This window comes from Triturus cristatus, chromosome 5_1 (genome assembly GCF_964204655.1).
Source record: "Triturus cristatus chromosome 5_1, aTriCri1.1, whole genome shotgun sequence".
Classification (NCBI taxonomy): domain Eukaryota; kingdom Metazoa; phylum Chordata; class Amphibia; order Caudata; family Salamandridae; genus Triturus; species Triturus cristatus.
In genome coordinates, this window is record NC_140587.1 from 671,523,771 (window position 1) to 671,536,047 (window position 12,277).

Genomic DNA, 12,277 nt, shown 5'->3' on the forward strand with positions numbered 1-12,277 from the left:
CACCAATGTGTATAAGAGAGTTTGGGGGCCTGCAAGAGTGTAGCAGCCACCCCCCACGGAATTTAAAGTACTGACCCTAAGTCTATAAAGTCAAAGAAACTATGAGACCCCTGACTTTTCAGCCTTAGGTTAGTGCTCCCAAGCCTGAAGGTTTTGTTCTACATCCTGAGAGTGCTGGAACCGCTAGTGGTTGGTCCAGTTATTGAATTTTATGTGGCCTGAATGTATTAAATAAAGACACAGACACGTGTTATATTGGTCTTAAATGCTTTATTAACTATACATGGTTGACAGTGTTTTTTGATAAACATTGACATGATTTATTGGTATTAATGATTTTATTTAAACATGGTTATTGATAATGGTGACATTTGGTGTTTTTTGAAATGCTGATTATTTGTCTTTTGATATGGTCAACCTTTGACAAAACCAAAAGGCTTGCCTCATATTAATATGGTGAACCTTTGACAAAGCTAATAGGTTTGCCAGATATGTTGTTGTAGTGTCCCCTCGACAAAGACAATAGGCCTGTTTTATTTAATGTAATGCCCCCTGTGTTATGATGTTCTATCTAGTGTAGGTGGGGAGGTTGTGGTACTGTGATTCTGGGGCTCATGACCCATTAGGGATTAAATGTGGTTTCAGAGTGTCACCAAGATATTCCCATGTACCTGATGTATATATTAGTAAATTAATGCATAGTATTGAGTAGAGTGTGTGTAGTAAATGTACATTTCATGTAAAAAAGAAAAAGTACTGACTAGACAACCATTTATTGAGTGTTATTATTGCATACCAGTGGATGATAATTACTAGCCCACACTACCTCAGCTGACTGGGAATTGGGCTTCTCTGTTTCGCCACCCTGAGAGACTATCATGCTGCAATGGCATGCTTGGTTCACAGTAAGGGGAAATTGTAGACCTATTACTTGTGCAGGCCTCACACCCTGAACAGCTAATATCCTCATTTTTCACAAATGTAAAATAATAAAATGCCTATGTTGTCATGGCAGCAAATGCCCTTGAAGTAGGAGTGCGGGGGGCTACAGTACACCCCCAGAAATAATCGTGCTGGAATTCAGAAGGTTATTGCTTAATAAAGATGCCTTTACATTTTGTCTTTATCATGTCACATTTGCTGAGCATTCACAGACCGAGGTCAAATGGCAGGCTATGTCTTATGTTAGGCTGTGTCTTCTAACAAATTGCTTACTAGTTTAACATGGAGACTGATGTTTATTTTTTCACTCTCTGCCTACAAAGGGAGAGGAGTCTGTAAAGAGGTCTATGTGACAATCCTGCTGGAGTATTGGGAGAGTGAAAGGAAAGGTGGTAAGTTGGTACCTTTAAATGGACTGCACAAATATTAAAAAATATATCAGCATTTAAGCACAAATGAAACACTTTTGTTGTTGTTGCGAAGTGTGATTGGAACACATTTTAATAGCATCAAGACAAATCAAGACACTTAGTAGCATGCAAATTATAGCTATTCACTGAAACCCAATTACCACACATTGTTGTGTCTGCTCTATAAAGTTTTATCACTAATACCGTATGTCTGTGTACATTTAATGGCCATTTCCATGAAAAATGATGGTCCTCTAGCACAGTCTATTTGTAACAGTATAAGTGGGGTGTGACTCGTTTGATACACTTGTTCTTTGTTTAATTGTTCTATGTTTCACACTCCCTGTGACTTGGGTGATGTACCATTGATGGTAGCACCCCACTTTGAGCAATGTTCTAGCAACAGTGCATGGTAGCAAATCTCACAACTGCAATCCATCTAAACGTTATGAGCTAAAGACTTCAACAGAGGGCTTGATTCAGAAAGGTAAACTTACCATTTTGTGTAAATTTACTATTTGTTGGTATTTACAAACTACGAGTTTAGTTTTACTAATTATAATTTTGAGGCTGTGGAGACTTCGCAGTCAGGGCAGAAAATGTAATACATAAAAAGTAAGACACGCTTTTTATATGTGCAGTGTCTTTTGCGTGGCTCCACAATATGCTCCTCTCTCTTCAAACCTATAACAAAATGGGCTGTATCACCTAAAGAGACGGATTTGGTCTTCTCCCGACCTTGCCACATTTGCTAATGAACTTGTTGAAGTTAGGTCAATTGAGGGATCCGGGAGAATTCCATGGCTACGCATGGTAAAAACCATTCTGGTGGAAATGGGATTGGAACAGCTGTGGGTATCTCCAGGAACCAATGTGTTTCCCACCAAACAAGAATTTAAAGCATTGTACTGGGCCTCAGTTCGACAAACCCTAGTGTCTGCTTCTAGTTCTACAAGTCTAACAGGAAGGTTCCTGGCTAATAAGTTGGATCCTTCCCGTGAGAACTACTGGGATATCATTACCAGACCCCTTGACAAGAAACTCTACCATCAGTTTCGGGTGGGATCTCTGCCCTTGAATTCATTCACTAAAAATTGGGGTACTGGAGCAACCGAATTTTGCAAATGGTGTCCTGGCCATAAGGAGACTGAGGGCCACCTTTTATTTGCCTGTCCCATGTATAAAGACCCACGTAGAAAATGGATAAAACCTCTGTTTCAACGCCTTACTTGCAGTAGGTCTGCGGAGGCCATTCGGGCATTGAAGACCAATACCTCAGAGTTGTTTGTGGTGAGCACAGCGAAATTCCTTGGCTGGGTTTGGATTATTAGAGCTAACAAACAGATAGAAATGACTGCTCATCCGAATTGTATTTAAAACATTCATTCCAAAGATGGACATTGTATAGTATTTTAAGATGGTTTTTATCGACTGATTTTATGCTTTTAAAATTTATATAGATGGATTCTCTAAATACAAATGGGATGCTTAACAAGGGTTTTTTTAAATGTATAGTTTTTATTGTGTGTAAAAAATATTTGTAAACTGGACAGTATACGGTGATTGAAAAGCATTGTTCAAACTGTATGCGTTAATTTTGCTGTCTTTTATGATTTTATTATCGAAATAAAGACATTAAACCTGGAACCTGGAACCTGGAACCTAAAGTGATCACTAGCGATGGCAACAGTACTGGGCTGACTGGTGTCTTAAATAGTTGAAGAGCTGCAGCAGAGCTATTTTGCCATTATAGATAGAGGTAAATGGTTGCCTGTCACAGGAACGTTCAGGTCTTGTGCTGCTTTTAACCAAAAATATAGCAGCTTTTGTGATATATCTAAATTAAGCAACACACATTGCACAATATCATCCACAAAGCAGTATCATCACACAATTAAAATATAACATATCACAACAAAATCGTAAAAACTGGATACAACCAGACTCCCATAGTACAACACAACAACATCATATTGTAGTAATTCAGCACAAAAACTCAGCAGTACAAACAGCCAACAGAACACATGACTAGTAAAAATAATTCCACACAGGAAACATGTACAAATGTGTACAAATGCTCTTGTGAACAATGTAGAAAGACCACGCACACCAATTCTTAAGTTGACTGTACACAGGTTGGGGCGTGCTATAGAGGAAAGCGTCTCCTAAACCAGGACGCGTAAATGAATGAGAATTGCACTAGTCAAACCGAATAGTGTCCCTCTAGGCACAGCCAAAATAGCAACGAAGTTGCAGGATAAATCAAAGAGTAGTGCTGGGTTCCAAAAAATGTTCCAACATGCAACATGGCTTCCCATAACGCACCGTTGAATTCTTTGTTTTTGCACAAGCGGTTTAACTTAACAGAGTTTTACTCACACATCGTCGTTCCGAATATTCTTCTCACTTGAATTTTTTTACAGGATTAACAACTTATTCGTTGGTTGCACTCTCATATAATTGACACATTTCGGGATACCTCCATTGGTCTTCGTCTTTCTTTCCGTTAGTCAACTGTTTTCCCCTACTATCACTGCCACATTATTTTAGATTTTTTCACAATGGTGGACTTATGATCATTTACTGATAGTTAACACAACTGAATAGGCCGCTAAATCTCTCCTTTTGTATTCTTTAGGACTTCTCCTGATGAAGGGTCGTGTGACCCGAAATGCATTGAGCGCATTTAAAAGTCCTTTGTTGAACTTTTGTGTTTAATCAACGATCTCGTGAATGTAACGAGGAACCCAACATTGAACAATTATTCGTGAATAAATTTGCATGTTGGAACATTTTTTGGAACCCAGCACTACTCTTTGATTTATCCTGCAACTTCGTTGCTATTTTGGCTGTGCCTAGAGGGACACTACTCGGTTTGACTAGTGCAATTCTCATACAAATGCTCTTGTCACATATTACTACCCCCATGTTAGAAATAGGGTTTCTAGTTGGCAGAGGTATGCACCCTATCCAAGTAGGGAGCACCACTCTAGTCAGGGTAACCTAGACACACACTAAAAGATGACCTGTGCTCACCCTCTGGTAGCTTGGCACAGAGCAGTCAGGCGTATTCAAAGAGGCAAAGAGCAAAGTTTTTGTGCAACACACACATACACAGTAACACAATTTAAACACCACAGCAATACTCCACAGCTGGTAAAAATAATAGATTGTGAAGTTATAAATAATTCAAGACCAAAACAACAAAACTCCATTAAGTAAAAGTTGAGATATGATTTTTTTTAAGAATAAAAGAGTTCTAGCACTTAGAAGCAATAAGTGCAAGTGAGAGGTATCTGGTCGCTCTGGGCCAGGGCAAAGTCAACTATTCAGGCTGTCTGCAATGGAAAGCAGGCTGGAGACAAGAGCCAAGCAGGCCCGGTGAACAGAATACATTGATCCTGATCACAAAAGAGAGATGCAGGGATGTTGATCCCGCAGTCAAGGTGATGCATCGATTTTCTTCAAACAGTGGTAGTGATGTGTTGGGTCCATTGAGCGAAGCGCCAGTTCTGAATGTGGTGGTTCTGAAGATGATGTGCTGGGTTAATCCACCCTGGAGGTGTGATGCGTCGAACTTCTCCCTGCAGTGGCAGTGATGTGTTGGTTCTGAAGTGATGGTACGGGAAGCACTGTGGCGGTTCTGAGTGCGATGCACCGGTTTTATTCCTTCCACATTGTCAATGCACCGGTTCTGCTACATGCAGACTGTAGACGCATCGATTTTTCTGAAGCAAGTATCTGGGTCTACTTCCAGTGAACCAGGCATAGGAGCGGGGGTAGAGACTGAGATATCCCTGAGTCTCAAGCAACAAGAGTCAAGCTAACAAGCCCTTGGAGATCACTTTGGTTGCAAGGCAGAGTCCGCTCACTTCAGCAGGGTCAGAGAGTTGCAGGGAGCATGACAGCACAGTAGAAAAGCAAGTCTTCTGGGTCAGCAGTCCAGCATGGTGACAATCCTTGATGCAGCACAGCAGTTCTTCTGACAGAGTACTCTGACTGGGTAGGTTCAGAAAGTGTCTGATTTGGTGGGTCTGAGACCCAGTACTGATGCCCAGTTGGGTCTTTGAAGTGGGGCTGACTTCAAAAGGGTCTTTGAAGTGCACAAAGGTCTTTTCTTCCCAGCCCTGGCTCCAGACTATCAGTAGAGGGTAATCAACCCTTTGTCTGGAGACGCAGCACTGCCCATTCAGGTGTAAGTGTCAGCCCATCCCTCCCTTCTTGCCCAGGAAGAGCCATCAGAATGCAGATGAAGACTCAGACATACCTAATTCTTTCCTGTGTTTATAGCTGCTTAGAGGAAATACACCAGGTGTAGCTGTAACCCAACCCAGCCATGTATTAGAGACAGGCTGGTGCCACATAGAGCTGTAAAAACAGAGAAATGCCTGATTTCTATAACAGCATTTCTAAAATTGTAATGTTCAATCTAACTTTGCCAGTAAAGAGGATTTATCATTACCATTCCAAAGATATGGAACATGACACAGCTACTCCTTTCTAATCAAGAATTACAGCTTAAAAGTATATTAAAGAATTCCCAATGCGAACCTAAAAGAGAAGTATGCTTCACAGTAGTGTAAAACAAATGCATGTGTTTTCCACTACTGGGACATGCAAAACTTAAAAGTATATGTCCTACCTTCTGTTTACACAGCACCCTTCCCTATGGGTTATCTATGGTCTACCTTGGGGGTGACACTTCTGTAATAAAAGGGGAGTTTAAGGCGTGGCAAAGGGTTTTAAATACCAAGTGAATGTGGCAGTGAAACTGGAAACACAGGCTCTGCAGTACCATGCCTGAGACATGTTTAAAGGGACACTTGTGTGGGTCGCACAACTAGTGCTGCATGCCCACTAGTAGTATTTAATTTACAGGCCCTGAGTATATGATATACAACTTAACAAGTAACTTAGAATTAAATAAAATATGCCAATTGTGTTTACACCAGTGCTACCATGTTGAGCGGAGAATAACATGAACCTTAACACTGGTTAGCAGTGTTAAATTGCTCAGTGTCTAAAGGCCAACAAAAGGAATCAGCAAAAAGAGAAGGTAAGCAAGCAAAAAGTTTGGAGGTAGATCACCCAAAGGTTGATAGGTCTAACACTTCGCTATCCTGTTTTCAGAATGTGGTGGCAAAAGGTATTTGGAGCAAGCACAGCCTTAACAGTCCACTAAGGAGATGAAATTGTGCCAATCAAAAATGTTTTAAGATGTGGTGACGTATGTTAATCTACATCCTGGTAAGAAAATGTCTGTCGGGAGTGCTTTGTGGGAAGAGGTATTACAGAAATACCTAGTTTTTTTCTTGCATCAATGATTTTATAGCTTGGTTCCTCAAAGAGATTTGCTTTTACAGTCAGGAGTCTAATGTTTTAGGAGTGAGATGGCCACGTGCTCTCTTTTATTACAACCTATTGATTACTAAAATACACTTGCACCAGCTATACCCAGAAAAAAGAAAAATGTGATTTCTGGCATCTGGAAAGGTTTTAAGTTGACTCCAATTGTCTAACAGATATTATATTCATAATGAGAACTGAGGCAAATAAATTGGCGTAGTAAGGAAGCCAAGAACTCTAATAGGTAAGGAAATTAGAACCCCCTCCTCCTCATATGTTAGCAAAAAAAAGATCCATTAATGTGGTACTGTTGGCCCTTCAAATGCCTGAGCCCCATTGCCACAGCTTTGCTGCATTATTGATAGCTGCAATACTGTGTGACGCAAAGCTGTTATCAAGCTTAACACTTTGGGATTTTGGAAAATGAAAAAAACTATCAGTGTTTGAAAAAGTTCTAAATGGAGGAGCATCATGAGAAAATAAACAATATCATCTACTCTACTGGGCAGGAGCAAAATCCTATTTCTTTCACTCTATAATAAATGCATAACAAGGCCTCTATTTTGGTATCAGAAAAATGTTTTAATTGTCAATTAATCAAGTCTGTTTGCAGACAGAAATATACCCTAAAAAGCCTAGCCCTTCTTAAGTGGATTCAGAATACAGCAGCATGGACGAAAGTGAGTTGATAATGAAACTGGATTGATAACAGAAGTCAAATGGTTTACATAATATATTTGTTTTTTAAACAAAAACTATTGGAGACAGAGAGTAAACACATATATAGGAAAAAAAGGAGATATAAAGAAAAAAGGAGAAAAAGAAACACCTTTAGTGGATGGAAAATAATTTGCTAAGCAGCAGAAAGATGGAAAAAAGCAACTAAAACCAAAGACTAAAACCAAACACTTGAGAAAAGGCCCACATACCACTTTAGCCTTCTATCTTGTTACATAGGACCTGATTTAGACTTTGGCAGATGGGTTACTCACTTAAAAACAGCTAACCCTGCTACACTGAAAATAGCTTTTGGGGACTTGTCATTGCATGGACATGTCGAACATTACATTTTTACATGTCCTACTTTTGAATACAGTGCACTCTGCCTTAATACCTTTGTGGGCATTAATGCATACTTAGGGGTGACTAAATGATCTTTAACATGGAGGTTTAGGCCTGTTAAATGTTTTTTTTGACAGGTTGAATTTTCAGTTTTTTAAACAGTCAGGTTTTACACTGTCACTCTAGTGGTGGCACAATGGGTGCTGCTTTGTTTCCCGTGACATTATGCCCATTGAATCAATATGTTGATGCTGACCTTGACTGCTCACCCTGGCGATGTGGGGACTTTGCACTGAAAGAGTGAATCATGGTACTAAGTCATGGGAAGGGTGTTCACATGTCCTTTAACCTACAGTGAAATATGTCAGTGTCAGGTCTCAACTATGTTTCCGCAGGAAAGTCATGGACATGAAGAAAGATCCACAACTTCCCTAATCACCTACTGCAGCCAACAAAGGTCAAAGTGAAAATGGTAACCCAGGGAAGAAGGGAAACAAAACAAGGAGAGATAAGAGTCCCACGTCGAACCCCGGGCTGCAACAGAACCAGACAGGGACAAGGCCTAAAAGCTGTAGATAGAGAGGACAGAGAACTGGTAAGTATATAGAAAGGTTCACCTATTATTCCTATTCTCTCTAAATGTACTATCCCATACCTAGGATTTCCCTTCTACTAAATCATCCAAATGACTGAGGTTAACAGGTATATGTCTGGAGGAAAAAACAAGAAACTACTTAGTAAGAGGGAGACTTACACAGAAAGAGAGAAACAGTAGAAAAGTCCTACGCTAATGAGCCTCCCTAGTTACAAGACTTCTTTTTGCGTGGTGTAATTCCCAACTTAAACGTTTTCTAATGACCAAATAAAAAGATGTCACCTTATATTCAGGTATATATAACTAATGTCCCTTTTTCTCCTTTGTAACAGGTTGCTTTATCCAGACAGAAAGAACGGATGACCACAGCGTCAGGATCACGGGATCAGATAAGTATACATAGGGGCAAAGTAAATTGAAATAAATGTCAGCACAAAGTGCTGTTACCATCTAGTTCAGTAATGCAGCCTTTCTTTTATTCTTTTCCTTTTTAGGCACAGGGTTGTCGAGGAAAAACGGAATCCAACAAGCAGAGGAGGTACATGGAACAGGAGCATCGAGAGGAAGAGATCCGGAAAGGAGAACAATGCCGCTACGGAGCAGGACGCGGACGAGGATCTCGACGCCCCCGGAAGAGCACAGTAGACCCGTAAGGGAAGTCGCACTCTCCTGCAACTGGAACGCGAAGTGTTACTGCTCGGGGGTGGCTGCTCTTTGACCTGTATGGTTGGCAGCAGCGCATACATGACCCCCATGTGTCAGCCATTTTTGTAGTCCGCCAAACCCCCCGGGATTGGCAACCTCGACAGTCAGTGCCACAGATAATTACATGTGGTGAGATCAGAACTATGTCCAACACATCTGAGGCTTATGATTTGATACAACATCTAAAATGTATATATAACTAGTAACCTGCACTGACCTTGGGGAAAGTAAGGATAGGAGACAAGTTGAAAAATGCCTTCTCACTGTGAGTACCCTGTGTTAACTTTTAACATCAATACGGTATTGGTGTAGTTCTCTGGCAGCGAGGACCTCCATGTTCAGCAAGTAAAACTCCTTTTAATTGGACTGCCTACCAGACAGCCATCGTTTCTTTCAAGGGGAGCACAGGTTTCCTGTTACTACTGTGGACTGTGTGGAAAAGGTACAAGATATGCTACATTAATCTACCCCTCCTTTTTTAATGGCTTTCATATTTGGCCAGTTTTTATCTTTGATTTATCAAGTCTGATTATTAGACATCCCAGACAGAAGGTTCCATTCATCTTAACATCTTAATCTCATCAGACCTCAGTGAGCTCAAAGAGCAATTGAAATGTGCTCATATTGTGGAACACCAAGGAAGTCTGCCTTATTGGTGGACACTGATGCCTCTAACATCTTGATAGAAGACATTCTGTCCTAAGGTGATCCCATTACAAGGCAATGCCACACTGTTGTCTCCTATTTCAGGAGCATTAACAAGTTTTGTTAATTACATGGAGTTGATGATCAAGCAAAATTATCTAATAGAACACAATATTTAGTCACAGCTTTACTAACTAAAACACAATGTATTGCAAGATATAATAAATGATATAATAAATGTTGTATGTGTTTAAATACTGAGTGAAATGTCATGTGCTGGCAAGGGAGCAAGCCTGACACTTCAATCAGCTAAGGAGGAAGTGGCAAGTTCCAAGCCCAGGACCCTTACATGTTTTAGGGGCCTCTTTCACCCCAACTTGCAAGCAAAGCAGAGGCACTTGTAATTTAGTTGCTTACAACCAACACCAGATTTTATGAGGACAACCCAACATGTGGAGATTGGAGTGATGCTTTTTATGATTTAATAATATCAAAACCTCAATGGTTTGGGGACCAATTATTTAACATACAACATATACAATTAAGCAAAAGAAAAAGAAGGCACCCACAAAATAAATTTCTTCAGAGCAAAAAAGTTTTGTTATTGGAAACAATTTTCACATAAATAACAATACAATACAACAATCAGTACACAAACAAACAATTTGTGCTCACAATGTTACACTAAACAAACACATACCAAAAAATATCTATACAGTTTAAACAAAATTAATGGCAGGGGAATGACACTTTCAATAGGATTTGTCTATATTATGACAGGAACATATTGCAATAAATGCTTTTTCCCAATATGCCAGGGGTGTCGACAGCTTTTCAACCTTTGCAGTTTATTAAGTCATCAACAGGCCACATAGAATTACTTTAGGAGCAACCAAAAGAAACATTTTTGGCACATAAGGCTCACATTACACCATTAGTGTAGAGCCCATGAGAGGGGCACCAAATCAGGTAACACCAGGACAGAGCAGAGGATCAGCAAATCCATCTAGTGTATGGGTCAGTGAGCCCTTCCCCCTCTCGGAATCCCACCAAAGGTATAGTGTGAGGTTTATGAATGTCCAGTGGAGTAGATAGCAATCCGTCATGTTGATGTGGTCTCCTAGTATTTGTATACAAACATACTAACAATATGGAGGGACTCGTCATACAAGGAGAGCCCAGACCAGCACTGCTCACCTCTGTGCTGCTCTCAGTTCATGATCCCGCTCTATGAACGTGTCCAAAGGATGCGCTACCACCAGCAAGATGGAGTGAGAGATCCCTTGTTTAGTTTGCATGAACGTCCCAGGTGGATGCTCTGGCTAGTCCCCTTTGCTAATGCCCAGCTCACATGGACCCTCATTAACCTAACCTGGGCAGTTCAAAGAGTCATCTGGGCAGGTGTGAGAGAGGCTTCATGGTTGCAGTAGGGAAAGTCCTCTATGGGGTAACCACCGACAATCTGTCATCACACAGGGGATCCATCCTTGTTCAGAGCACATTGGTCCATAGGTAGATGCAGTGTGTAAGAGTTCAAGTATGGGCCGTGAATGAGGCACAATGATGCAGCATACATTGGGAGACCCCCAATCCAAACTATCTAGAAGCCCCAAGAGGGCCCGCTGAGTTGGGATATTCAGCACTAGTGCCTTCGGATCTTGCTCACGCAGGCAGCTACCCTTCCAGCCTGAGCTACCCCTCAGAACATTGATAATAAATATGGAAAAGCCACATTACTCGCTTACACTGGTCATATACAGATAATAAGCAAGCACCTGGGTTTCCAATGAGTGGTCACATTTTCTGTGTATTTGAAAAAAATGCCCAATTTCCAATTTTGCACTTTAAGTGGTAAACTGAATTTAGGAACAGTGATTAACTCATTGTGATTTTCTGCGAATATCATTTGGAAAATTGTTACTCCTAATATAGGAATGCATTGTATTTGGATGGGAATGTCTCCTACAAGGTATATGGGCATGTTCCCCTGCCTTGAGAGAGGGCCACTGGAATTGTGCAACTAAAGACTCACAATCGGTGCTGTGGCAACACAGAAAACCAAACCTATTCAAATTCCCTATTATCATAGAAATAGAACGTAATCAGACAAGTTGGAAGAGACTGTATGAGTAGGTGAAACCAGTCACCATATACTACCCGACCAGAAACCAATTGCAGATTTCAAGAATCAATGCAATATTACACAGCTAACTATCACATAATGAGTACTGTCCAACATTCATCCTTCTGTAGAAAAGATATGAAAAAACCCAAATTGTTAAGCATAATCTATTCCTTATTTTTCAATCTTCTCTTTAGATTTTTAAAGTCCAATTGTAGCTCAAGGCAATGTGTTTCATCCACTCAGGACTGCTTCAGGGCTTATATATGTACATTATGATATGCAAGGAATTATGCATGAGTTCAGGACCAAATTATGTGAAAGGGTTTACTAAATTATGAATCAAGAAAATGCAAATATTGTGGCATAATTCTGCACATTTTCTCACAGTATTACTTAATTATTTTGTCATTAACACTCATGGTAGCACTGTCTGTCGAGAGATACACA